The sequence below is a fragment of the Gopherus evgoodei genome, chromosome 3, assembly GCF_007399415.2.
Source record: "Gopherus evgoodei ecotype Sinaloan lineage chromosome 3, rGopEvg1_v1.p, whole genome shotgun sequence".
Lineage (NCBI taxonomy): Eukaryota > Metazoa > Chordata > Testudines > Testudinidae > Gopherus > Gopherus evgoodei.
In genome coordinates this window covers 22,947,651-22,975,492 of record NC_044324.1, presented here as the reverse complement: position 1 = coordinate 22,975,492, position 27,842 = coordinate 22,947,651, and the positions used below count along the sequence as shown (strand labels likewise).

The 27,842-nt window shown below is 40.8% G+C and overlaps 1 protein-coding gene across 14 annotated transcripts in view; it reads left to right on the top strand.

The window, feature by feature from the left end:
• The window catches only part of SUPT3H (SPT3 homolog, SAGA and STAGA complex component), a 520,171-nt gene that overhangs the window by 261,014 nt on the left and 231,315 nt on the right, over positions 1–27,842 (top strand). Inside the window, exon 1 of one of the 14 annotated variants that reach the window (XM_030555260.1) lies at positions 3,891–4,129. The exons of the other annotated variants lie outside the window; for them this stretch is intronic. The gene's annotated coding sequence lies outside the window, so the exon portion shown is untranslated. Of the gene's footprint in view, positions 1–3,890; positions 4,130–27,842 lie in introns of those variants that run through there. 14 annotated transcript variants of the gene reach the window in all.

The window sequence follows — 27,842 nt, the reverse complement described above, 5'->3', positions numbered from 1 at the left end:
TAGTTTGAATTCCTTCCTAGTTAGTTAGTTTGTTACCAGTAGTACTTACTAATTTTCTATCTTTTGTGGTCCAGAATGCACGACTATACATGAGGTGCTTCCAAGCTTGATTGGCCATGGTTTACAGACCAAATGTGCACACTCTAAACAAGCCTCTATCCATACCTTTCAGAGTCAAAGACTCTCTCCTATGGTGGACAGTTCCCTCCAACCTCTGCTCAGGAATCACCTTTCTCCAGGATGCTTTATCCCTCATAATGACTACCAATGCATCCCTCACAGGGTGAGAGGTGTGCACATGTTCCACCACACAGCCTAGGGGCTATGGTCTTCAACCGAAACCTCCGTGCAGATAAACGTCCTAGAACTTCAAGCCATATGCAACACCTGCCGTCACTTCCTCCCATTAATCTGCAACCAATGTGTATGGATAATGACAGACAACATCACCTGCATGTTCTATGTAAACAGGCAGGGAGGAGTTCCCTCTCACTCACTTTGTACAGAAGCTATGAAGTTCTGGAATAGGTAGCTGATACCGCATGCTGTTTGCAAGGCACCAATCTTCCCAGAGCTGTGAATACCACAGCGGACAATTTAAGCAGACGGTTTCCCTGGGATTATGAATGGGAGATAAACAAGATGATCATCCGCAACATATTCCACATTTGGGGCTACCCAACCATAGACCTTTTTGCAACTGCGAAAAACGCAAAATGTCTCATATTTTGCTCTAGAGCAGGACTGGGCAAACATTCCCTGGAAGATGCGTCTATGATCCGATGGCACAAAGACTTACTCTATGCTTTTCCCCCAATACTGGTTTTTCACAGAGTTCTGACAAAGATACGAACAGATCGTGCCACAGTGATTTTGATTGCTCCTTCATGGCCCAGACAACCGTGGTTTCCGTTCCTTACCAGAATGTCAGTTTGCCAACCAATTTCATTGCCCCTTACTCCAAACCTCTTGTCACAGCAATACGGCCAATTTCTTCACCCCAGCCTGTCCATGCCTCACCTCAAAGCTTGGTTCCTACATGGTTCTCCTGAAACATACTAGCATGCTCTGAGCAGGTTCAGAGAGTGCTCCTACATAGCAGAACACAATCTACTTGCATCACCTATCTCTGAACGTGGAAGCGATTCATACAATAGTGCTCAACTAAACAACTTCCGCCTACTTCTACATCTCTTCCGCTCATACCTGACTACCTATTAGACCGTAAGCAATCTGGCCTTTCGTTCAGCTCCATCAAATTCCACTTAGCTGCTATTACAACTTTTCATGACAAGATCGATGATATCTCTGTTTTCTCAAAGGACTCCAATCCCTATACCCAGACATTAAGCCGCCTACCCCTCTGTGGGACCTTCACTTAGTATTATCCTGTGTAACTGAACAACCATTTGAGCCCCTAGCCACTTGCTCCCTTTTACACCTCTCTATGATGATAACATTCTTAGTGGCAATCACCTCTGCCAGATGGGCCTGAGAAATAGCAGCACTCAGGGCAGACCCACCCTATACACTATTTTTTAAAGACAAGGTTACCCTTCAATTACACCCCAAATTTCTTCCAAAGGTGCATTCGTCATTCCACATCAATGAGCCGATACATCTACCAACCTTCTTTCCTAAACCACATGCAAACTCTTTTGAATCCACAATGCATGAGTTAGACGTACGCAGGGCTTTGTCCTTCTACTTGGATAGAACCAAGCCCATTAGGAACTCCTCTAGACTCTTTGTCTCCATCATAGAGCGTTTCAAAGGGACACCTATTTCAACCCAGAGATTTTCAAACTGAATTTCTGAGTGTATCCAACTGTGCTATCAGATAAAGTTACACCTTCAGCCAGCATCAGAACTCACTCCACTAGATCTGTGGCTACCTCCGTGGCTTTTCCATGCCAAGTTCCCCTGGTGGATATCTGTAAAGCGGCCACTTGGTCTTCTGAACACACATTTGTTAAGCACTATGCCCTGCTCAAGGCCTCTTTCTGATACATGATTAGGCAGAGCTGTATTATCTACTGCATTCCTACCAAATCCAAAGTCCCTACCTCCTTGAGATACACTGCTTTAAGTCACCTGGAGTGGAGCACCCACAGGGACATCTCTCTCTCGAAGAGGAGGTTACTCACCCTGTGCAGTAACTGATGTTCTTTGAGATGAGTGTCCCTGTGGGTGCTCCACTACCTACCCTTCTCCTCTCTGCTTCAGAGTTGGGGTAGCCTCCATTGTAGAGAAGGAACTGAGGAGACCGGTTGTGCACACGCACTATTAAGGTACACTCAGAGCAGGCGGGAACCGGCTCTGTGCATGTACGACCAATATGCGTACTGCTGTAAAAATCTCCAAGCAAAGGCACAGGGACACACCAACGCCTGGAGTGGAGCACCCACAGGGACACTCATCTCGAAGAACCTCAGCCACTGCACAGGTGAGTAAGCTCCTCTTTCACGATGTCATTCTTCCCTTTAAAAGGGGCTGGTTAAACCTACTCATGGGGCTTATTGTCTGAAGCAGGTAGGGTTGGGTAAGTTTGACTGGCTAGACTTAACATTCGCCTTTGATGCTTTTTATTTTTGCTGATCCCCTTTTCTTTTTTCAGATTAAGACACAATGTTTTATAGTGTAAAGTATTACTTTCAGTTCTTCTGATACTCTCTGGAGCACTCCATGGCCTGCAATGTATCTTGCTTCCTCTGCCTGGAGAAATCACCCTGTGAGAATGCAGCCATCTGATTGTAGTAAATACGGCTTTCTCTTACGTGGACAGGAGACTGAAACTACAGCTCCTGGAGTGAACAATGTCTCCTCTTACTCAACAGTGCAACACCAAGTCTCTGGCCATTATTGTTTCATCCTGCGCTTCTTGTACACACATTCTGAGCCCAAGAGATTGTCAGTGTGTCATTCCTATTACAGGAGCAGAAGCTGTTGGAGTAACAGAAACTCTCTCAAAGGGAACTCTTGTCAAAATGACTCATAGGATCATTCCAGAACAGGTGATTTCCCCAGAGCTACAGATGAATAAAAGGTCTAAATATTTCACTGTTACACAGTTTGGTGCACCTTCAGAGCCTGGCGCAAGGATAGAAAGTTAAATCGTATTTGAATGTGAGATTCTTAGTATTCTTGGCTATGTGAAGGCCTGGGCATCAGCTTTCTGAGGGTTTGTCTTCACAGCAGAACTATCTCAAGTTAGCCTACCTTAAAATGAAGTGACCACACTTCAAAACAACACTCGAGTTACACAGACAGATTTGATTCGCAGCACAGAGTGATAGCATTAGCTGCTAATGCCTGATTGTAACTCACGCTGTTGCATCCCTCACTGTGTTACTACCTCTGTAGATGGTAAGATTCTTGCTTGTATTTCAAAAAGAACAGGAGTACTTGTGGCACCTTAGAGACTAACAAGAGCACAAGTACTGCTGTTCTTTTTGCAGATACAGATTAACACGGCTGCTACTCTGAAAGCTGCTTGTATTTTGTTCAATCATCTTGTTGAAACAGTATGCGAGACGCTTCTACCAGAGGCCTAGTGTGGATTTAGATCAGGTCAGAACGCCACAGTTGTTATTTTCGTTGTATGCTGCGTTGTAGCAGTGTCCGTTCCAGGATATTGGAGTGAGTATTACAGAGGGGAACTTCTGTTGGAGAGGATGGTAGGAGGAAAGCCATTGTCATTTGAGGCAGTGAGTGAATTTATATGGGTGTTGTATGTTTTTTTCTGGGTTTTTTTGCTTAGTTCATGGAGCTTGCTAGGGGGCAGTGTGCTATGGGAGATAAGGGACGGGTAGCCAACGAGGAGTTAGAGCTGGAGTTCTGTTGGACGAGAAGGGAGGAGACAAGCCCCTGATCTTAGGGGCAACGCATGAGTTTTTTTTGTGGGTGTTGTATGTTTTTTTCTGTTTTCTGTGTGGGTTTTTTTCCTTTATTCAGTTTGTAGAGGCTGGTAGATGGCAGTGTGCTGTGAGAGAAGTAGAATCCTGATTAAGGGGTGGGGCTTCTCTGGTTAAGGGGCCGATAAATGCAGCAAAACAGTCAGCCAACGGCACAGAAGCAGCAGCACAGGAACCAGTGAACAGAACTGTAAACAGAGGAGTTGAAGTCAAAGGTGTGTGGTTTTTTTTTGTTTTTGATTTTGTTTTTTTGCAGAGGGGAATGGGGAAGAGGTATGTGGTGGTCTGGATTTGTTTTTGTGTTTTTTCCTTTTTTCTTGGCAGGAGTTTAGACAGGAAGGCTATGGCAGATGCAGAGGCAGCAGTGGTAATGACTCACGCAATGGAAGAGACAATGAAGATGACCGGATGTGGAAGCTGCAGGATGCACTTGATTCTAGTGCAGGTACCTGAAAACAGCTTTATTTGTATGAAGTGCCACCTGATAGAGCTGATGGAAGAAGAGATCCGAGACTTAGTTTCCACCTGCATCTCCATGTTGAGTTTTGAAAGGGGTTCGAGCAGATGATGGAGCAAAGGCAAGAGGAGGCCGAAGGGAAAAGTCAAGATTTGCAGATGGAAGCTGGACTCTATAGGGAGAGTGTTGGGTGAGGAAGGTGGTCAGCAGAAGCATATGACTGAGAACAAGGCAGAGGAAAAGACCGGCTAGTGAAGGAGAAATAGAGCTCAAGAATAGGTTTGCTCAGTTGGAAAATGAAGAAGTGGCACAGCAGACTGTAACAGAAGAAGAGAGGGCATGGAAGAAGAGAGGAGCAGCTAGTACTGTAAGAAGAGAGGAAGAGCCAAAGGGGATACCCAGAGTTCAGAGCACCCAGACGATACAGGATGATTTGCAGAAGATTTCAAGGGAGAATAAAAGACAAGAGGACTTGCAGCCAGAAAGAACAGCAGGAAGGTCAAAGAATCATACCATCACCTGGAAAAGACACACACATGTGATTGGGGACTTCCTGCTAAAAAGAACAGACAGGCTTGTTACCAGAGTTGGTCCAGAGAACAAGGGTGTTCTGTCTGCTGGGGGCTAAGATTTGGCACGTCTGAGTTTGAAGAGGATCATAAGGATAGCAGGAAAGAATCCACTGATTATCCTTCATGTGGGAACAAATGACACAGCTAGATTCTCACTAGAACATATAAAGGGAGACTATGCCAGGTTGGGGAAGATGCTTAAGGAAATGGAGGCTCAGGTGATCTTCAGTGGGATTCTGGCTGTCTCTAGGGGATGAGAATGAAGGCGAGACAAAATTATGATGATCAACAGATGGCTCAGGCAGTGGTGGTATAAAGAGGGCTTTAGGATGTTTGCACTGGGGTGCATTCATGGACAGAGGATAGTTCTTATGTGGTGAACTTGACCTGAGTAGGGAGGGAAATAGACTTCTGGTATAGAGGTTGGCACAACTCATTAAAAGAGCTAGAAACTAAGAACTTGAGGGAGCTGATTGGGAGATGCTCATGTAATCTCCATGCCTGTTTTTAATGTTGAGAGGGAGGAAAATCAAGTAAGAAAGGATACTGCCTTGGAGAAAGGAACAGCACTAGGTAAGAGAATGCACATTAAGAAAGAGGATAATTCTGATACCAGTCAGGCAATACTGGCAGTAGATTGACCATACCCAATCAGGCAAGGAATGTTGGCAAAGCCAAGCAGCAACAATTAAGATATTTGTGTACAACAAGGAGCCTGGGTAACAAAATGGAGGAACTAGAACTAGTGGTGCAGGAAGTGAAACCAGCTATTATAGGGGTAACAGGAACATAGTAGTCATGAGTGGAATACAGGTGTTGAAGGGTAGGTGATGTTCAGGGAAGACAAAGGCAAAAGTGGTGGAGTAACTTTGTATATTAATGATGAGGTAGACTGTAAAATAGTTAGAAGCTTTCCTAAAGTCGAGATAAACATCATCTATGCCCCCCTCCCTCTCTACAAGGCTTGTTATCCTGTCAAAGAAAGCTATCAGGTTGATTTGTTCCTGATTGTTACTTATCACCTTATTATCTTCTAGATGTTTGCAAATCAATTGCTTAATTATTTTTTCCCTTGTCTTTCCGGGTTCAGAAGTTAAGCTGACTGGTCTGTAATTCCTCAAGTTGTCCTTTTTTCCATTTTTTTAGATTGGTACCATGTTTGCCCTTTTCCAGTCTTCTGGAAACTCTCCCATCTTCCACAACTTTTGAAAAATAACTGTTAATGGCTCAGATATCTTCTCAGTCAGCTCCTTGAGTATTCTAGGATGCATTTCATCAGGCCCTGGTGACTTGAAGACATTTAATTTGTCTAAGTAATTTTTAACTTATTCTTTCCGTATTTTAGCCTCTTCTGAGTCTTCCTCATTTTCATTGGCATTCACTATGTGAGATGTCCAATCACCACTAACCTTCTTGTTGAAAACCGAAACAAAGAAGTCATTAAGCTGCTCTGCCATTTCCACTTTTTCTGTTGTTTTTTCCCCTCATTGAGCAATGGACCTACCCAGTCCTTGGTCTTCCTCTTGCTTCTAATGTATTTGTAGAATGTTTTCTTGTTATCTTTTATGTCTCTAGCTAATTTAATCTTGTTTTGTGCCTTGACCTTTAAGTTCCCAGGCTAGTCTTTTGAAAGTGTTGTGCAGGTTTCTTTTGTGGGTGAGAACTGATAGGGCAGATATAGAGTAGTCATTTTGTGAAAAGTGTTCACGCATAGGTGATACGGTGTTTTTGTCTTGTCATTTTCCTGTGTGAGTTGTTATTTTTGTTGTGAGGCATACTCAGAAAAAATGCGTTGAACAAAACACAGGACTATATGCTATCTTCATTGATCTAAAAATGTGTTTGACACTGTGAACAGAAATAGCCTCTGGTAAATTCTGGAAGAATGTTTTGCTGCCTCACCAAATTTGTTGTCATACATCAATTCCATGAAGATGTGACTGGTGAAATACTCTCAGACAGTGGCCTCTCTAAACCGATCCCTAGATCTAATGGGGTAAAACAGTGATGCATGCTGGCACTAGTCCTCTTTGGTCTCTCCTTTGCAGCCGTTCTGAATGGCATACTGACAACCTTCAAAATGGTATCTACATAAGGTACAGAACTGATGGAAAACTCTTCAATCTCCGAAGGCTTACTGCAAAGGCAAAAGTCCTTGAACTTATATACGAAGCTCTTTTGAAGATGTTTGTGCTCTACTTAGTCATGGTGAAAGTAACCTACAGCTTATCCTTGGCAGGTTCTCAGAGGCAGCTAACAGTTGGGATTCACCATCAGCCTGGAAAAAACTGAAGTTCACTTCCAATTAGCCCCCCATCAACCACAACCACTGAGACAAACATCACCATTGATGGTACAAAACTACATAATGTCAATCACTTTACATACCTTGGCAACACTATCTCAAGTGACGTTTCCTTGGATCAAGAAGTATCAAACAAAATATGAAAGACAAGCCAGGCTTTCAGAAGACTTTGCTATAGGATACTCAACCAGCATGCCATCAAACTGCCAAAAGAAAAAAAATCTACAGTACAGCAGTAATAGCATCCCTTTTATATGGATGTAAAAATGGCCAGTTTACCGCAGAGACATCAAACACCTTGAAAAATTTCCCATGTGCTGTCTTCACTTTATTCTAAAGGTCCACTGGCAAAGCAAAGTGTCAAACAACAAAGAGCAAAAACAACTAGCATCAAGGAAATGATGATCAAAGCTAAGCTTAGATGGAAAGGTCATGTAATCAGAATGGGAGGTGATAGACTCCGAAAAAAGTTCTTTATGGTGAGCTGAAAGCCAAAGTGCAGGAAGGGCAGTCAATGTAAATGCTTCACAGGTATCCTTCGCAGAATCTCAACTAGTGGCATAAATATTGGTAGCTCTGAAAACACAGCCTAAGACAGACCTGAATGGAAAACAACTATCAATAAAGTTTGTAAACACTTTGGAAAAGAAAAATCCAAAAAACTGATTGAAAAAGGGACCAGCATCATGCCAAGTTTTCAGTGGGATCCTACAAATTTCTATGTGACATCTGGTTTTGACCTTGCTTGTTACAGATCAGACTATGCAGCCACAGGAGAACACACAAGATACCGTGACACTATTGTGTGATAGAATATTAGCAAGAGTTTCAGCAGCACTCAAGTTTCAACCCACCCACACTGATGTACTAAGTAGCTCAGGCTTAAAGCACCACTTAACTCGAGCTAGTGTGTACATACTTGGAGCTGGGGATGTAGAGGACATGTGTCTGTGCTAGCTGTGATTGAGCTAGCACACTAAAAATAGACTGTACCCACAATGGAGGAAGGAGGGGCTAGCCACCCCAAGAATGTTCCTAGTGTCTCTGATGGGCATGCACTTGGGGCAGCTAACACCTCCAGCTGTTTGTGATGCAGAAGCTACAGAGCTGGCATAGGTATGTCTCCTTCAGCATTTTTTTTTTAGAACCAACTGATAAACTGAAGACTCTGAGCTTCTGTCCCTCAACTCATATTGGTTCTGTGGCACTTTAATTTGGTGCAAACTGCTTGCACAGTTGCTCCCTTCAAACCTTTGAGAGAAATCATTTCTTGCTGTTGAGCTGCTTTTCTATTTTTTTATCCTTATATGCAGAAAAGGGTTTTCACTGAGTGAAGTGGAATTACTTATAAAAAGTTTTAGGGAGCTTAAATTTGTGGGAAAAGATTGAAGGATTGGATCAATACACTCTGGTGGTGGTCGTTTCTTTTGCCCCACCCCTCGCTTCATTCTGAAATGAGAAATAGAGAACTATAACAACTTTCCCCAAGTGCTTGAATTTCTGCTCCAGAGGTGTGTGAATCTGGAATTGTTGTTGGATCCTCTATGTTGCTGGATCCTCTGTGGTTTTCCACCGATTCCCCCCCATCTCCAGGATAGTGTAAGATCAAGAGGGACAAGGCTATGGTAATCCTGATAGCCAAGACCGTTTTGGCTGTTGGACTTGCTGCAAACGTCCATGTGACCTCTCATGCTCCTTCCAACCTGTCAGGGCATACTATCTCAGAACCATGGTCAGATCATGCACCCAGATGGCTTGGATGGTTGCAGGTTGAGCACCTTTCACGGAGATCGCTTTCTTCAGGTTCAACAAATTCACGTACAATGTAGAAAGTCCTCTACCAGGAAGACTTACTCCTAAAAAAAAAAATTCATTATGGGCAGCTCACAATAATATAGATCCAGATGAAGCACTTGTATCAAATATATTGAAGACTATATTCTGCTCTTGAAACATGTGGGACTGGCATTCAGTTATCTCAGGGTCCACCTGGGAGCCATATTGGCATGTCATGCTCTGATATAGTCGTATTTGATCTTCTCACACCTGGCAGTATTGAAATTCCTTATGAGCCTCCTTCATATTCCGCCTCCAGTTAGAGATCAGCTCCATTGTGGTGGGACTTCAGTGTCATTCTCCTGAAGCTCGTGAAGCCTTTCTTTGAATCGTTGTCAGAATGCTCTGTACACCACTTTACCATCAAGACAGTCTTTCTGGTGACCATCACCTCAGCTCAAAGAGTCAATGAACTTAAGCTTTTACGGTTGGACTACCCAACACATCCTTCCATAAGGACGAAGTAATGCTACGACCACACTTCAAGTTTGTCCCTAAGGTGGTCTCAAATTTTCACCGGAACCAATTGGTTACCTTTCCAGTCATCTTTCTGAATCTGCGCTTGATGTTGGAAGAGAAGAAACTATTCACCCTGGATGTATCCAGTGTGTTACTGTATTACACAGGGGTTCTCAAACTTGGGGTCGGGACCCCTCAGGGGGTTGTGAGGTTATTACATGGGGGGGAGGTCGCGAGCTGTCAGCCTCTACCCTAAACCCCGCTTTGCCCCTAGCATTTATAATGATCTTAAATATACAAAAAAGTGTTTTTAATTTAGAAGGGGGGTTGCACTCAGAGGCTTGCTATGTAAAAGGGGTCACCAGTACAAAAGTTTGAGAACCACTGCTTTAATAGGACCAAGCCATTTTGGCTGTCTCCCCAAAGTTAGGAGCTTGATGGAGGAATTTACTGGATGGAATTCTGTGGTTTGTGTTGTGCTGAAAGTCAAAATAGATTATCATAAATGATCTCTTATATCCTTAAAATCTATGAATTATCAGAAAATGGTTCACTCTTCAAAGTAGTATGATTCAGTTTCATATTTTTTCTGTGGAGGATTAACAGTGAAAGGCCTTGTGGAATAAGGTTTGATTGAAAGGGAAAATGTTAATGAAGAATGAGATAGTTGCTTAACACACCTGGAAATAGGAGAGATGAGGGAATGTTAAATATAGAGTTGCATAAGGACACTGGTCTGATATGTTAAATCCCAAAATATGCCCAGTGTGACTTGTTGTTTTCAAAAGTTTGAACAGTTAAATCCCAAAATATGCCCAGTGTGACTTGTTGTTTTCAAAAGTTTGAACAGTTTCTGACAGGTCTGAGTGAAGTTATTAAAAATGCAGTGCCTTCTCTTCCAGACTTGACTCCTGTACTTTCTAAACATTTCAGAGCAGAATGAAAGAAGGCACAAGGTCAGGAGAGGAAGAAACCCATGTGTACCCACAAAAGAGAAGCATAGCTGTAGCAAAGACAGTAGTGGAATTGGTAGGGAAGTAAGAGAAAATGAGAACTGAGACATAGGCAGGAGTTGTGCTGTTTTATCATGTATTCTTATGATTTTTCTGAAACCAAATTACACTAATTCCTCATTCACAAACTGTATTAGTCCTATTATAATCTATGTGGTGCTCTGTTAAACAAATCAAAATTATATTCTAAAGCTCATCTTATTGCATTTTTAATGTTAGACACTTAATTTGAGAATGTCTGACATTTGTAAAAAAAAGAGGGGATTTAAATCAGTGGAAAGCACTGTTCAGTCTTCATCACTGAGTTCTTTGAAAATGTCACTTATGCCACCCCAGTAACGGGGAAAGTCCTTGTTTTATGAGACTGTTTTAAAACAGTAATAAAGTTTCCTGTGCAGAACATTAATTAGAGGGGTTATCAAAATAAGACAAACTAATATAATTTGTGATTGTATAAAATAAAGGAAGTAGAGGTACCAGAGGGACCTAATGAATCACAGGATGGAAACAATCTTCTGGCTAACTAAACATTCAGACTTTGTAGTAAGTCATTGAGTGTATATACAACTCAGCAAACCGGAACACACTGTGTGTTTACATGAATAGGAGAAAGGAGTTCACAAAAAACATCTGGGAAAAATCCTCAAGTATTCAGTCTGTTCATACTGTAGAATAAATTAAACAACATATATGCAATTACAGCAGACTCGTGACACATCTGCCTTGGAGTAAAACAAAGTAGAAAATAATCCTCTGGTACAAATATTTCCTTGAGTATCAATAATATGCATTCTGTTGGTATTTCACTTGTGTGAAGAGAGAGAGGGGAAGCTGCCTCTGAAAGGCAGTCATGATTGTCTGATAATCGATCACATGTATCTTCATTTGCTAGGAGTGCACTTTAATAAGCTGTGGTCATCATTTGTTTTGTGTTACTTGCACTACTAGCGATAAAGCTGTTCACTTTTTTCTTTACTTAAGGAAATTACAACTTGGTTGAAATAACTTGCTGTGGTCTCTCTACCTTGGTGTTCCAACATGGTTTTGGAGTATTTCCTGGTATTTCTTTTGTTTCAAAAATTTGAAAATCAATTTCAGTCATTGGTTATAAGTAAGCAGAAACGTTATAAAAGCAGGATGTTTTTCCTAGACTGAAGGAAGGTACCCAGTTTATAGAAGATTAACCAGAATAGCTTCAGCTCTCTCCTTGTCCTCCTGGAGGCCAGGTATTATTACTCCCATGACGACTAGGCCCCAGTAGAGGGTATCCTGACACTTAAAACTTCTGCTGCTTAATTAGTATATGGATTTCTGCAGCTAGGATAGCTGTAATTAAGATTTTGTTTTTTTACCTTTTCTGCATTGTATCCTATATTCATAAAGTTTAAGGCGAGAAGGGATTATTAGATCATCTAGTCTGACCTCCTGTATATAACAAGCCATTAAATGTTACCGAGTTACTCCTGTACTGAGCACAATAACTTGGAATTGGCTGAAACATATCTGCCAGAAGAGCATCTAGTCCTGATCTGAAGACATCAAGAGGTGGAGAATCTACCACTTCTTTTGGAAATTTATTCCAATGGTTAATCGTCCTAACTGTTACAAATTTGTGCATATTTCTCATTTGAATTTGTCTGGCTCTAGCTTCCAGTCACTGGTTCTTGTTGTGCCTTTCTCTGCTGGATTAAAGAGCCCTTGAGTACCCAGTGTTTTCTGTATGTATATGCTGCAACTCAAGTCACCTTTCAGTCTTCTTTTGGATAAACTAAACAGATTGAGCTCTTTTTTGCTCACTCTTAAGCATTTTCTACAGAACTCTAATCATTTTTGTGGCTCTTTTCTGCACCCTCTCCAACTTTTCAACATCCTTTTAAAAATGTGGACACCAGCGCTGTACTCAGTATTTCAATATTACAACAATACAATATACAGAGGTAAATTCATCTCTTTGCTCCTACTCTCTATTCCTCTGTTTATACCTCAAAGGATCGTGTTAGCCCTTTCTTGTCACAGTATTACATTGGGAGATCATGTTGAGTTGCTTGTCCACTACAACCGCTAAGTCCTTTTCAAAGTCACTGGTTTCCAGGATTTAGTTCCCCATTCTATAGCTATGTCCTGCATTCCTTGTTCCTAGAAGTATAACTTAGCAGTTGCCTGTATTAAAACACATTTTGTTTGAATGGGCCCAGATTACCAAGCAATCCTGATGCTCTTGAGTGCCCTGCCCTCATTTTTTACCATTCTGCCAATCTTTGTCCTGTCCACAAATTTTATTACTAGTGGTTTTATATTCCTTCCAGATCATTGATGAAAATAGCGTTCGATCTAGTACCAATCCCTGTGTAACCCTGCTAGAAATACACTCATTCGATGATTCCCTGTTGTCAGCTATATTTTTATCTCTGCCAGCAAGCCCGTTCCTAATCCATTTATTGTGTGCTTTATTGATATCTTTTGTCTCATTTAATGCACAAGATGGACCTGCTCTGGGGATAAGTCAGAGCTGTGTAATGTGAGCGGCTTCATTTGTTGCGGAAGATACAAGGTGTAGTGAATGAGGCAGAGGCTGAAGGAAGAGAAGTGTTGAAGTCTGATTTGCAGAAATACCAAGCACTTACAGCTCCAGCTGAATCAGTAGGACCTGTGCTTTAAACATATGAAGTGCTATATAATGCTAAATACTCTGAACTAATCAAGTCATAGGTGTCTCCAATTTATTTGGACTCAAAATTTGTGGAAGTTTTTTTTACCTGGATCTCTCTGTATCTTGCTCCCTGTCTGTGCAATGGGGATAATAGCAGCCCTTTATTTCACAGGGGTGTTTTAAAGTAAATTAACTAATGTTTGAGAAGCACTCAGACTCTGTAGCGATGAGTGGCATACAAAAGCTGATAAGGAAATTAATCTATCTTCAGTGCAGGGTTTGAATAGTGTGCAGTAAAGGAGGTGTGTGGCCAGCCATTGAACAATTAGGAGAAATCAAAATATTTAATAGATGTTCATTAAGTGAGCACCCATCCATCCTGTGCATTATATGAGATAGGGGAAATCTTGTAGAAAAATGTGTCATTAAAGACTGTCATCATGCATACCCACAAAGAGGCTGAATTAGGGTGCACAGGCAGCCTTCGTTCTGGAATTTCCTAACTGCTTGACTTTGCAACCGTAATAATGTTCTTTTAATGTGCTTAGGCTGCAGTTTAACAAAGGAATAAAGTAGTACGTATGTAACTTCAAACAATGAAGTCAGTGGGAATGTGTGTAAAGCTGCACATGTATTTAAGTACCTTGAGGATTTAATGGAGTCCTGATTGGATTTTATAAATACACCTCTACCCCGATATAACACTGTCCTCGGGAGCCAAAAATTTTTACCACGATATAGGTGAAACTGCGTTATATCGAACTTGCTTTGATCCACCGGAATGCGCAACCCCACCTCCCTGGAGCACTGCTTTACTGCATTATGTCCAAATTTGTGTTATATCGGGTCACATTATAGCGGGGTAGAGGTGTATAAATATTTTTAAAACACCTTTTATTTGATTTTTAATATATACTTTGGTAGTTGTAAAGTAGACTAATAGTTATTAAATCTTGGCTAAATTATGATCAGCTGTGAGATCCAGTTGCTTAGTGTTCAAATTGCTTTGATAAATTATATTGATACAAGTAATGCTTTCACACTAATAATCCAATCCTTCCTCATTATTAGCTCCTTCCTTATTAGTATAGTGATGAGAATCTCTTTATGTCATGTGGGAGACCAGGGTTTGATTTCCTGGCAGGGAGGCTACACTATCAAGATTGGATGTTCTTTTAAAAAGATATGCTCTAGGACAGGGGTGGGCAAACTTTTTTGCCCAAGGGCTGCATCTGGGTATAGAAATTGTATGGCGGGCCATGAATGCTCATGAAATTGGGGTTGGAATGAGGGCTCTGGCTGGGGGTGTGGGCTCTGGGGTGGGGCCAGAAATGAGTTCAAGGTGCAGGAGGTGGCCCCAGGCTTGGGGTGGAGTGTGGTGTGGGGGGTGAGGGCTCCGGTTGGGGGTGCAGACTCTGGGGTGTAGGAGTGTGCTCTGGACTGGGACCGAGGGGTTCAGAGAATGGGAGGGGGATCAGAGCTGGAGCAGAAGGTTGGGGCACAGGGGACAGAGGTGCAGGCTCTGGCTGGGGTGCAGGCTATGGGGTGGGAATGGGGATGGAGGATTTGGGGTGCAAGAGGGTGTTCTGGGCTGGGATTGAGGGGTTCAGAGGTTGGGAGGGGGATCAGAGTTGGGGCAGGGGTTGGGACATGGGTGAGTGGCTCAGGAGTGCAGGCTTTGGGCAGTGCTTACCTCAAGCAGCTCCCAGAAGCAGCGGCATGTCCGTCCTCTGGCTCCTACATGGAGGCATGGCCAGGTGGCTCTGCTGCAGTCTCCTCCATTTGCAGGCGCTGCCCCTGCAGCTCCCATTGGCTGCAGTTCCTGGCCAATTGTAGCTGTGGGGGTGGCACTTGGGTTGGGGGCAGCATGCGGAGCGGAGCATAGGAGCCTGATGGGGAACATGCTGCTGCTTCTGTTAGCCCTGTGGAATAGCCTCTGACCTTGCTATCTGGCTAGAATGCCAGGGCGGGGCAAGCCCCAGACCCCGCTCCCCAGCAGGAGCTCGAGGGCCAGATTAAAATGGCTGGCAAGCTGTAGTTTGCCCACTCCTGCTTTACAAATTATTTGGGGGAAGTTCTGTGGCCTGTGTTTTAAAGGAGGTAAGACTGGGTGATCACAATGGTCTCTTTTGGCCTCGGAAGCTATCAGTTTTCCTGGACTGTTCTGGAATACTAGAAGACTGCCTTTGAAAATGTGATGCATATGAGATAGGGAGTAATCTATGCTATGATGTTACATATATTATAATATTATGGGTGAGGTAATAATATCTTTCATTGGACCAACTTCTGTTGAGGGATGTTGGTATATAGGGAGGTGACGTCCATGGTGGCAAGATTATTACCTCACCCACCGTCTCTCTGAAATCCTGGGTCTGACACAGCAACAACAACATTGCATATACTACATTATATTACATGTAATATATATGTTATACATATGATTAAACTAAATCAACCTTTTGCATGTGGTTCTACTTCATAGTGTCCCTTTATTTAAAACTAGTGTTATTAATTCATAAACTCGTCCAGCTCATTTTTGCTACAATTTAAAAATACTGACATCAAAACCTTTTTACTTTTTTATTTAACTTTGGCTGGATTTGAAAAGGAGATGTATAATTTTATGATCACTAATTTGTAATATCTGTAAAAGATAATATCTCAAGCTTCAGGAGCTTAAGCAATAATCTGGGGAGTTCAGGATCAATTTCTTTCTCTGTCTATATACACATGCTCTTGGGGGAATTTTTATCTTCTTTTGAAATTGTTGACTAGCCACTATCAGAGTCAGGATACTAAACGAGATGGATCAGTGGAATGATGCGCTAGAGCAAATCCCATGTTCCTAACTGCTTTATTATTTTTAAAATGGCTTGGAATTAAAAATCTTTCTTTAGCTGGGAGCAATCACAATCCATCTAATGTGTTCAAATATGACATACAATTCCATTTGATTGTCATTCTTGTAAGTACTATATGCCTCAACTTTTTTGAGACTGACATCAAAATACCATCTGATTCGGGTATCTGAGTTGACAACTTCAGATAAAATTTTTGAAAGCATGTAAATGACTAGGCACTTTGAGGTTGGTACCCTTCTTATCTGCTGTATTTCCAAGAATAACAAACACATTGACTGTCAGTGATGGATAAATGGTAACATACAGTCTTCCCTCTGCTTTTGTCCACACACCTTCAGGTTTTGGAACTGCTTTATCTTCTACTGTGTTATTTTTTAATTGTGCGATCATGGATGACTTGAACTAATTTATGGATATCCATGACTGATCAGATTAATACGTAATATTGCAAGCTATTTAAATGTACTTACAAACTTTTAAGGTCATCTTTGTATATTTTATAGAGTGAATTCATTGTCCTTTCAGCCATTTTATCTGATTTCAAACAAACCTGATGGTTTGGGAATAATTTTTTTAGGAAGATTGGCTTGTTAACAGTATTATGCAGTTACAAGTAAATGTGGTCACAGCTGGTTCTGGTTTCTTAGCTAATCCACCTGATTGAAAACAACAGTTTTTTTATATTTTTCCATTTCTTACACTGACACCTAGTGTTCACTGTTCTTGAGTTTTCTAATACTGCACTTTGTTGCTAATAAATAGCTGGAAAGGCTAAGATTATACACCTTTGCCATTTCCCCCCTTCTCAAAAAAAATCCCCAGTATTTTCAGCCCCACACAATACCATAGTTTGCAAAATCTTATTATAACAGCACTATTGGAAAATATTGCTAAAGTACTGTACCTCTCAAAACTATCATAATGTATGTTTTCTAAATATTGAAATTGCTTGGTTTTGGCAAATATAACTAATTTGTGCCCACGACAAAAAACCCAATGAAGTCTTAGATATATCAGTGTTTGTTTCATTGTGTGGAAAATCTCATGCTTTTTATTTGTTATTTCTTTATCTTCAAGTCACAAGTCCCACCCGATGGGACTGTTGATGTTAGCAGAGTCCTTGAGAAGACAGAAGATAACTAAGTTACAAAATCCAGCACAAAACAACCTTTGCTTAAAAAAGGGGCAGAAATAAGACAACACTCAGACTGTGAATTGCTTATAGTTTCTGACAAGGATGGTAATTTGATATAGAAAAGGCCGCAGTTTACACTATCCCCTTCCCATACATTCACTGAGGTTCACTTAGTACTACTAAACTATTAATTATAAGGTAATGTTACTTTAGGAATTGCATGTGGGTTTATCTTAAAATATCACTGATTTTGGGGACCGCTAGGTTTTACAGAAGGATCAAAAATGAGCAAAAAATGTGCAGGTACATAGAAAACGTTACCTATATTTGTACGTGATCTTTGAACAGACTGTAAGCTTATATCAGAAAAGCATTTGATTTGTGCATGGCATGGCAATCTGTTTTGTTCACATAGCATTTTCTGGCTGTAGGTAAAGGCGCATTTTGTTTTTGTTACTGAAGTCTTAAGTCCTTGGTTTGATCGACCTCCCCTTTGGCTCTTCACTGTGCTGTAGCCAGGTGCACCAAAGGAGTGGCGTGTCTGCACAAAGGCATTGGTGTTTCAGCCCTTCCCACAGCACTACTGCCTTGGCTTCACAGCAAACCAGGCAGCAGTTCTGTGGGAAACCCTTGAAGCTTCAGTGTTTTGCTTCACAGATAAGTCTCTTTCCCAGGACCCCTCCTCTCACCCCATCCAGGCTCCCAGTTTATAACCCATCCTCCCCCACACCCCAGAACCCACAGACCTCAGAGGGGAGAATGGGGCCGGACATACCCTGTGTTTGGTCAAAGTTTGGAAGCTCATCAGAGAGGTGCTACTTCACTTCTCCAGCCCTCCAACTGAAGATATACTTCTCCAATGTCCTCATATTCCACTCCTACCCCTGGGGACTTCCCCCTGCTCAGTCCCTTCTCACTCTAGACTCTTTCCTACTTAATTTTTAAAATGTTGGTATTTATCATTGTTTAAAAGGGGAGTTAAATAGAGACTGGAAGATATGGGTGCAGTATCAGACTATTCAGAGGAGGTGGGGGCAGTCCATGCTGTCTGGGTGAGCAGGGCTGCAGGAAGAAGGCTATGCAGGAAGCTATAGGAATAACAGATACAAATGTGATTATCTACCTACATTGATATATAGTTATTTGTTACCTAGAAAATTCCCCAGATTAAAAAATACATAATTTACAGTTAATCTTGCCTAATTTATTTTCCTATCAACACAATCACTAAATTTCCAGGAATACACCAATTACACCCATGTTCAGATCCATGTGCCAGTGTCAGCTGATATACCTTATCTCCTGTATATACTCACAGATGACGGTTCTCTACAACAAACTCCTTTTCAGTTCCAAAACATAATCAGCCATGGTACATCGTCCTTTTTCTCTCACCCTGGACTCTGACTTATTTATCGGCAAATCACATTTTACTACATGTTTCTCTACAGGCAGTTTATCTTGACTTAGCTGAGATCCAACTTCAAGTTGGGTGATTGAGTGTGATAGTGGGGAATTGGACATATGCATTTCAGTTATTTATATGAGATTCTGCATTTGTGGGGGACAGAAAGAAAAATTTCTTAGACAAGTTCTGAAAAATAAAATGGCAGCTATTTGAAACTGCTTAGAAGTTAAGAATGTTGAAAGTAGTCACGGTGAAAATGGATTAGTGGGTAAAGTGCCAGTGAGCTGCTCTTGTTTGTTTATGGTACTGGACATTTTTTTCAAAGCATGTAAGAAGGATGGTCTCTGCTTGAGGAGTCTACGGTGTAAAGACAGACAAGTTGATGGTAATTAGGAGAAGGGGAACAAGAACAGGCAACTTGTATGCAAACTGTATATACATTAATTCAAATCACTGAGAGCAGTGTGGCAGAAGTGGATTTGCGGGAGTTACAACCTCCCTTGCCTCATCCACCAGTTTCTAGGCATCCCATCGATAGCTATGTATCATGCAAAGGAGGTTGCATATAAGAAGGCAAAGCAGTGATTGTATGAGAAGCTGACAGATGGGTAGACAAGGCTAAAAACATTGGCAGAATGAAGGGGATGGAGTGCAACATGAAACTTGACAAGGGAGGAAAGTACAGAGGGGTAGAGTTATGCAGTGCTTTGAAGGTGGTGATAAGGAGCTTAAATCTGATGCAATAGCAGACTGGGAATCAGAGGGATTCAAAGAAGGGACTGGCACAGTCAGATCAATCAAGGAAGTTGAGTTTAGTGGCTACATTTTGTATGGATTGAAATTGAGGAATGTGTGTGTTTGGAAGTCCAAAGAAGAGAATGTTGCAGTTATTGAACCAGGATATGTAATGAAGATCTGTACAAGAGATTTGTCTGTGTGAATGAAGAGAAAACAATCGATGGTGGAGATATTGAGGAGGAAGAAGCAGCAGGGTTTGGACACAGCCTGGATGTGTAGGACAAGGGGAAGAGAAGGATACAAAAAGTAACTTTAGCCTGGACCTGGGCAATATAGAGGATGATGATGTTAACCATAATGGAAAAGGAGGGAAATGAAGAAGGTTTGAGAGGAGCAACAGAGTTCTGTTTTGGCCCTGTTAAGTTTTAAATGATTACAGGACATCCAAGAGTAGACTTAATAGAGGCAGGCTAAAATATAGGACAGAATGGTAGAAGACAAGTAAATGTTGAAGAAATAGATTTCAGTGTTTTCCTCATAGAAACCATAACTACCATGTGAGCTGAAGAGATCTCCCATGGAGAGACAGTGTAAAGTATGAAAAGCAGAGGGTGAAGGATAGCACCACAGACAGTAAGGCAGAGGAGGAGGAGAACTGACCAAAAGAGACATTGAAGGAATGGTCAGAGAAGTGGAAAGAGAGCCAGGAGTGAATAGTATCTCAGAAGTGAGGATATGATGTCAAGAAGGAAAGGATAACTGACTGCCAAAAGCAGCAGAGGTTGAAGAGGATGAAGTTGGAGTAGAAGCCCAGAGATTTGACCACAAAAAAAATCATTATGGACACTGAGATGAACAGTTTTAGTGGAATGGAGTTGTCAAAAGCCAGATTGGACTACATCCCAGATGGAGTTAGAGGAAATGTCAGTGCATTAGTTGGAAGACTTCATGTTTGGGGCTTTTAGAGGTGAAGGAAGATATTTGGAAAGGCAGGTAGGGTTGAAAGATGCTTTTTGAGGAGAGGGGAGACTTGGGGTATCCTTACATTCTGAGGAGAAGGAGCCAGAGGCCAATGAGACGTTGAAAGTTAAGTAGGTAAGAAAGAATGGAAACATTGAGTCAAGTAGGGTTAGAGGTGAAGAGAAGGCTAGAGACCTCAGGATCAGTGACAGGAGATAGTATTGAGAGAAGAAAACTGGGAGAAAGCTTTTGTGAATTTTGTACTTTTTATCTTTGAACACATAAGATCCTGTGCAGAGAGAATGAAAGGGAGACAGGATAATGAAGGAGTCAAAGATTGAAGATAAGCAATAGGAACATTGGGAATCAAATTCAATAAAGTTTCGTTTGGCCAGAGAGATGGCAGAATTGAAGGAGGAGAGAACAAACTTGAAGTGGAGGGAGGTAGGGAAGTCATGAGACTTTTTCCAGAAGCGTTCAGCAGCAGGAGAACAGGAGTGATGGAAGTGGAGGCTGAGTCTGCTCCAAAGTTGTGTTAGTGGGTGCCCATTTTGGTGAAAGAGAGGGGCATGGGAATTAAGGGTGAATGAGTGAGTTGAGTGGAGGGAATAAACAAGCGTATCTGCTAAAATGAATAATGAGAGAGCTGGAGGGAGGATGCTGAGATTTGGCAGAGAAGTCGTGGATGCTGATGGACTGGAGGTTGCAGAAGACCTGGGTGGAGAAGTGACTAGCAGTCGGTAAGTTTGTTGTGTTGAAAGAGTTTAGATGATGGTCAGAAGTGAGAGCCCATAAGGCAGGAAGTTACTGAGTCAAATTAGACATTTATATGGAAATTGAAATCACCAGGAATTAGAATAAGAGGTTGACTGGAAAAGGGAGATTGCGTACTTAAAATAAAAAGATGCATTATTTAAAAAAAAAGGAGGGGGGGAATCATGTGATAAATGTCACATGATGGATATTACCACCATACATATGTGTGTGTATATACACAATCACATATAAATAAATATACAATATTTTGAGATGAAATTATTAGAAGAAAACAGCTTGATAATGATATAGACTTATGCTAAAATACACATTTTTTCATTCAGTGTCAAGTTAGCCACTCAGCTGCTAGCAATCATCTTGGATATATGTCCAATAAGTATATTTTTTCTTAATTTTAATTATGGAATATGTCCTTATATAATACTGTGTCCCTCATTTCATCCGTATAGTTTCTGAAAACCTACTTCTGTCAGAGTTACAAATGCTTACCACTGTAAACATTATGCCATCACTATCCCAATTTTTAAAAAAGCCAGGTCATTTTACAGTTAGGGAAGCTGAGGCAAAGAGAAGTAGTAGTAAATTTTCCCAAGGTCACACAGAGAGTTTGTAGCAGAGCCGAAAACAGTTGACCGGCTGTAGTTGACAGGGAAACAGTGCAAAGCTTTTTAATATTGATGGGCTGTGTCTCAGTCGTTTGGGTTTTTATTTGACAATCCAAAGGTGTAATAACTTTTATAGTGAGAGGAAGAAAAAATACACCAGGAGTAATAAATGGTGGAGGACCTATTAGGGAGATGCATAAATGTGTATCCTGTTCCTATGTATATATAAGCTTAATTGTGTCCCTTTTAATTTTGCCAATTGGTTCAACTGGATTGTCAGGTGATCGTCCTATTGAAAGAACAGAGGAGGATAAAATTTCAAATAACTTTGTTAATCTCTTCTGGCTGTTAAAAGAAAAGATTTATTGGTATCAAATTTTATTGCATTCTTAGAATTTATGAATTGATTGGCTGCTAGTTTAGTTTAGTTGTCTCTTCCAGTTAGAAACCCAAACACAACAGAAGAAAGACATCACATTGAAGCTGACATGCAACGAGTGAAAGTTCACTTGGCTTTTTCTCTCAGCACCAGGTGCAAAAGTTGGCTAAAACTCCTGTGGCAGGCAGTTATTTTAAAGCAGTTTCTGGTTTAGTATTTTATCAAGCCCAGGAGTAAAATATTCTGCAACTACTGCAGTTTCACAAAGCTACTTTTTAAGGTAGAACTCTGAATGATTTAACTAATTAAAATGGCACAGTACAAACATTAGATGTACAATAACAGTAACTTAAGGGTTTCGCAGGATTTGTGGAGAGCAATATATGTAAATATAAAATATTTTAAAATTATATCTCATTTCTTTGTTTAGTATGCTTATATTCTCTGCATAGTTTTAAAAGTTCTTGAAATCTTGAGGGAATACATGTGATTATATATGTCCCCATTTATAAATGATGGAGTATGTGTGTATTTACTGGGAAGAAAAGGGCCCTATAATGTGCCATGTCAGGGGGATGGACTCAATCTAGTCCAATTTTTCCATCCCTAAATAATGCAGAGAGCCTTACATTTTGAATGAAAAATTGTTCTCTGCAATGTAATTTTACCAAAGTGGGAGGTTGGTGGTTTCATGACGACATAAACTGCAGAAGTGTAGCACTCAAGTGATTTTCCTCTAGGCTTTTTGGGTTTTCCATATATCACATTTTCAGTATGTTTTCATTTTATTAAATACATTCTTCTTTGAATGATTGCTCACATGTATTCCACAATAGGTGAGCATGCTCACCACATGCACCGATGCCAGAAGTTTTTCCCCTAGCAGTACCCATAGAGGAGCGCCCCAGCCATCCCCGGAGTGGCGCCTCCATGACATGGTATAAGGGTCACAGCGTGCTCTCACCACCCTCAGTTCTTTCTTGCTTCCGGTGAAGGTGCTTTGGAACTGCTCTGCTCCAGCTTTGCTGTAACTCGTCCCCAAAACTGCTTGTTTGTTCAGTGTATGGTACCCGTAGTAGTTGTTTAGTTTAGCTAGAGCGCCCGGGCCGGGGCATGCCCCGTGCCTCGGGTTTTAAGTCATGTGACACTTGTAGGCTACCTGTGCCACTGAGTGATCTGCACATGGACCGTCTTCACTGTTTGGGGGAAACCCATCTCAGCGCTCACTGCAAGATTTGCAAGTTGTTTAAGTCTCGGACCAAGAGAGAAAGGGACATTAGGTTCCGGGCTATTCTGATGGAGTCGGCACTGACCCTGGTTCTGGCATGCCTCTAATCTGTTAAAACTGGAAATCCACCATTGTCTTGATTTGCATAGTTTGCCCAAGTCTGTCGTCTTTTCTCTTTTTGTGAAGGCTGGAGTTTCAGCATAAACTGTGAATTTCCTTCCTTCTTTTCATGAGTTTAATGCACGCCCTTAACATTGTTTCAGCATAATGTTCAGCATTTGAATTCTTTGTGGGTTCTTTTTGATACTTCTCTAATATTTATATATGTCGTTTGTAAAGCTCTTTGCGATCTTTGTCTGAGAGGTGCTGCATATATAGTGATGGCATCTATATTATATTAACATTAGGATTGATTCAACTGAGGCATAATTTTGAAACAACTGAAACACTGCGATTTCAAAATTTAGAATCCAATTCAAAAATTGTGCATCTGACTTACAATTCCCTGTAACTAGCCTGTAGTTAAAATTTTTGATACATATATTTAACACAAAATGGTAGCTAATATAATTGCATAAAGTTCAGGAACTCAAACTAATTTTTCAAAACTTTTTTCTTTGAATACAAAGAAAATAGCTGAAAAACTCACAACATTTTGAACACTATTAGAGCTGTTCCCATTTATAGTGGGAGTTGAATGAATTCTAATTTTTTAAAGTACTTATTTACCTGATAGACCATAAGTTGGTCCAGACCTATTGCAGACTATTTGATAAATATGTACCGAATTTAGGAATGTTTTAGATAAACATTTACTTTAATTAGATGCAAGTTCAGCACATCATTGTCTTTCAGTATGGTTAGACGACACACTAATAATTCCTGTGGCCAATCTGCTCTAGTACTCCTGTTGTAGCTAATATCAGTATAGTTGCATTTATACTACAGCAACAATGGGAGATTTTTAAGAGAACATTTCAGTGCATTAGAATGAGAATGTATTCTTTTCCCATATTGCTGTCTGTAGTCCCATGTTAGGGATATTTTAAAAACTAAAGACTTTCCCAGACAAAAAAATTCATTTAGGTGAATTTAAAGCTGAGAGTAGATAATAATTTAAAGGTAAAAACCCTTACAAGAACGTGTAAAAATTTAGTCAGTAAGCTCTTCAAGGTAGAGACCATCTCTGTTGTTTGATTGTGCAGAGCCTAACACTTTAGGACTGTGATAGGCTCTACCACAATACAAATATTAATAAAAGAAATAGAAGAACAAAAATTTAAAAAAATCAAGCAAATTTCAGATTTAAAGTTAAACACACAAGGAACCCACACCTTTAAAAGTATGAGAATTCACAGTTAACGTAGCAAAATTACCTTAACTCTGCCCTTGTCATGGTGACCTGGCCAAATATTTTATGATGTGGTGTAAAGGTGACCCACATAAATCATTTTGTTGCCTTGCCATGCATGTTATGCATGAGCAGAGATGAGTGAATGGAGGACTTTTTGATTTGGGAGTGAACTGGGGAAAAAGGGTTCATTTCAAACAGAAACTGATTTTCGTTTGTTTTTTTGTTTTGATTGGGTCATTTGGGGGTGTGTTCTACCCTTTTTATTAGTTAGCTAAATTTCAAAATTAAACATCATTTTGAATTGAAAAGTCAATGTGTTGACATTTCCAAAAAATTTTGGCCTAAATTATTCACCAAATTTGACATGAATTTGTAAATGGTTTTGGTGCCGTGAAAATGCATTTTTTGGGAAATTTACCATTTGCCAAAAATGTTTCACCCAGCTCAGTGCATGAGTAATGCATCTGTCCAAATTCATAGTGATAAAACTTTCGTGCCAAGTGCTATATATACATTACATATTAACTGCTCTGTGTGTGTGTGTATATATGTGTGTGTGTGTATATATTATATATATATACACCTCTACCCCAGTATAACGCGACCTGATATAACACAAATTCGGATATAATGCGGTAAAGCAGCGTTGTGCGGGGGCGGGGGCTATGTGCTCCGGTGGATCAAAGCAAGTATGATATAATGTGGTTTCACCTATAACATGGTAAGATTTTTTGGCTCTCGAGGACAGCGTTATATCAGGGTAGAGGGGTGTGTGTGTGTGTGTGTGTGTATCTATCTATCTATCTCATTGTGTGTGTATGCGTGGGGAGGAGCGTACACATATACACACACACGTTATAAAGACACTTGTGTATGTATATGTGAGACTGGGAATGGGTCATTACTTTAAGAGATATTGTAGGTCCATTTGCAGTTTCATGCCATAGGTCTTCATTGGAGGGCTATCTACCTGTCTTCTGAGCAGTTACAACCTTCAGCAATGAAATTAACAAGTACTCAGTATTAATGTATGTGCACAGATAGTCTCTGTTGTGTTTCTGAAGGAGGTGCGAGGTTGAAATTAAGGTTTTGTTTCATACTGTGTGGGAGATTCATGTGTTGTATGCAGTGTGTTTCGTTATCTGTTGGAGTCAGTAGGAGTTTGCGTGAAGATGCATTTCTGTCATTTTCAGTGGAAACTTGCTATGTGGGCATCAGTTTGAGAGATGGCCCATAACGTGCCATTTTCTTGTTTATAAGGTGTTGTGTGGTAAAGATGTCACTCAATCTTCCTTAATCCTTTTTTTAAAATAAGATTTTGTTTACAAAATTTCTGTAGTTTTTATTACAATCAGTGTAGGAAGTATAAATATCATTAACCAAAAGAGTTGCTGAAGTGCGGTATACAAAATCTCTTCTGGTGCTCAGAAATGTACCAGGTGTACCATAACTAAAAGGCAAACATTGAAAGTGCATTAGCAGCTGAGTTCTGTTGACTGTAGCACCTGGTGGGTCCCAATAACATTTAATGGCACTGTTCAAATGAAGTGGATAACTTGTTTATGGTTCAATGCCATTATGAGTCTTGTTGAGTGCCTTTGTATGTTGCATTTCTGCACACATACTGAAGTTCCTGCATGGCTCCCGCTAGCAGGTTGCTCCACCTCTGCTTGATTAGGTGTCCAGATATGAAATTTACTCTGCTGCAGTTTTTTGTTCCTCGCACTATATTCTTTCCAGGTGCTTATCTTCTTAGCATATGCGCAACATGCCTCGGGTGGCACCTGACCAGGATTCATCACCGAATTTGGTTTGCTATTTGGTCATTAGCTTTCCTGGGCTGGGCCTGGTACTGATGGGGAACGTGATACGAACACTGATCCATTCCGCCCCTCCCCAGTCCCTATGACACTGCCTGACTCAATCGCTTCATACCACTTTATTTAGCCCTCTGGCAAGAAGTATGGTCTGCTCCAGTTTCTGCTGTTCCATTAAAACCTCCCCTCCCTCTGGAAAGGATGCTTCTTTGTACCCACATTTAATTTATCAGGGCATCCTTGCGCCAGAGATCTGCCCTGTGACTTTTTAGCTTTTCTTTCTGCCCAAAGCCTGTGTCTCAGGATCACAACCTGCCTAGCTTGGGTGGGGAACAGTGTGGATTCTGAGTAGCACAAGCCACTTCAAATGTTTATTTGACAGAGCAGCACATGCTTCTTTTGACTGTGCTGGAGTTCATGACCGAGAGACCTTCCTATCAAATATTCTTTGGTCTATGGGAGAATGCATTGAGTTGGAAAGTCAAATCTCATCTCTTACGTTCACTGTTCGTAATATTCCTGAGCATGTCACTGCTGTCATTATTGAATAAGGCCTTATAATTCAACCTTACGAGGCAGTCAAATATCATTCCTTCATTTTACAAGTAAGTTACTTTAGAGATTGCGCAATGTTACTTCTGTCAGTGGTTGGAATACAACTAGGATCTCGAATATATCACATCCAAGTCTTGTACTCCCCACCACACTTCCTCTCAGACTGAATAGGTCAAATCTATGATCTTATCTATGATCTCTGTAACCACTATTCTCACTACTAGTCAACACTACCCTCTTAGAACCACAAGCAGAGATCAGTAATCCCATTCCCCCTGCATTCTACTGTTGTCTAGTAAATAGTTTTGTAATTCCTTACAAAGTATGGCACAACCCCCTCTAATGGCTTGTTCAAAACACTGTTGCTCCTTTTGCTCAAGGTCTATGCAGCAGTGCTGAAGATCCAGGATTCACTTACAAGACCTCCTGGCAATCCCAGTGGATGGGCCCTTATGTGTGGACGTGATGGAATTTGTTTCTCCTGATTTAAAAAAAAAAAGATTTAATACACAGGGTTTTTTTTTATAGTTAAGCTGGTTTTATAATTAGAAATCATTTTGAAATCTAAGGTATTGCAAGACAGGCAGCAAAACACAAGTGTTCCATGTTTTCACCATTTCCCATACACCTTTATTGCTTGTGTCACACATTGGCAAGTTTCGAGCTTGAGAAATCAGGTGCTGATTTTAGTGAAATACTGGTCATCTTCCCTGATGGCAACCTATGGCTTCAGTGCAGCTAGTCTTGTATGGTCAAGATGTCACTCAATCTACCTTAATCCTTTTTAAAAAATAGTTTTTGTTTGTAATAAAAACT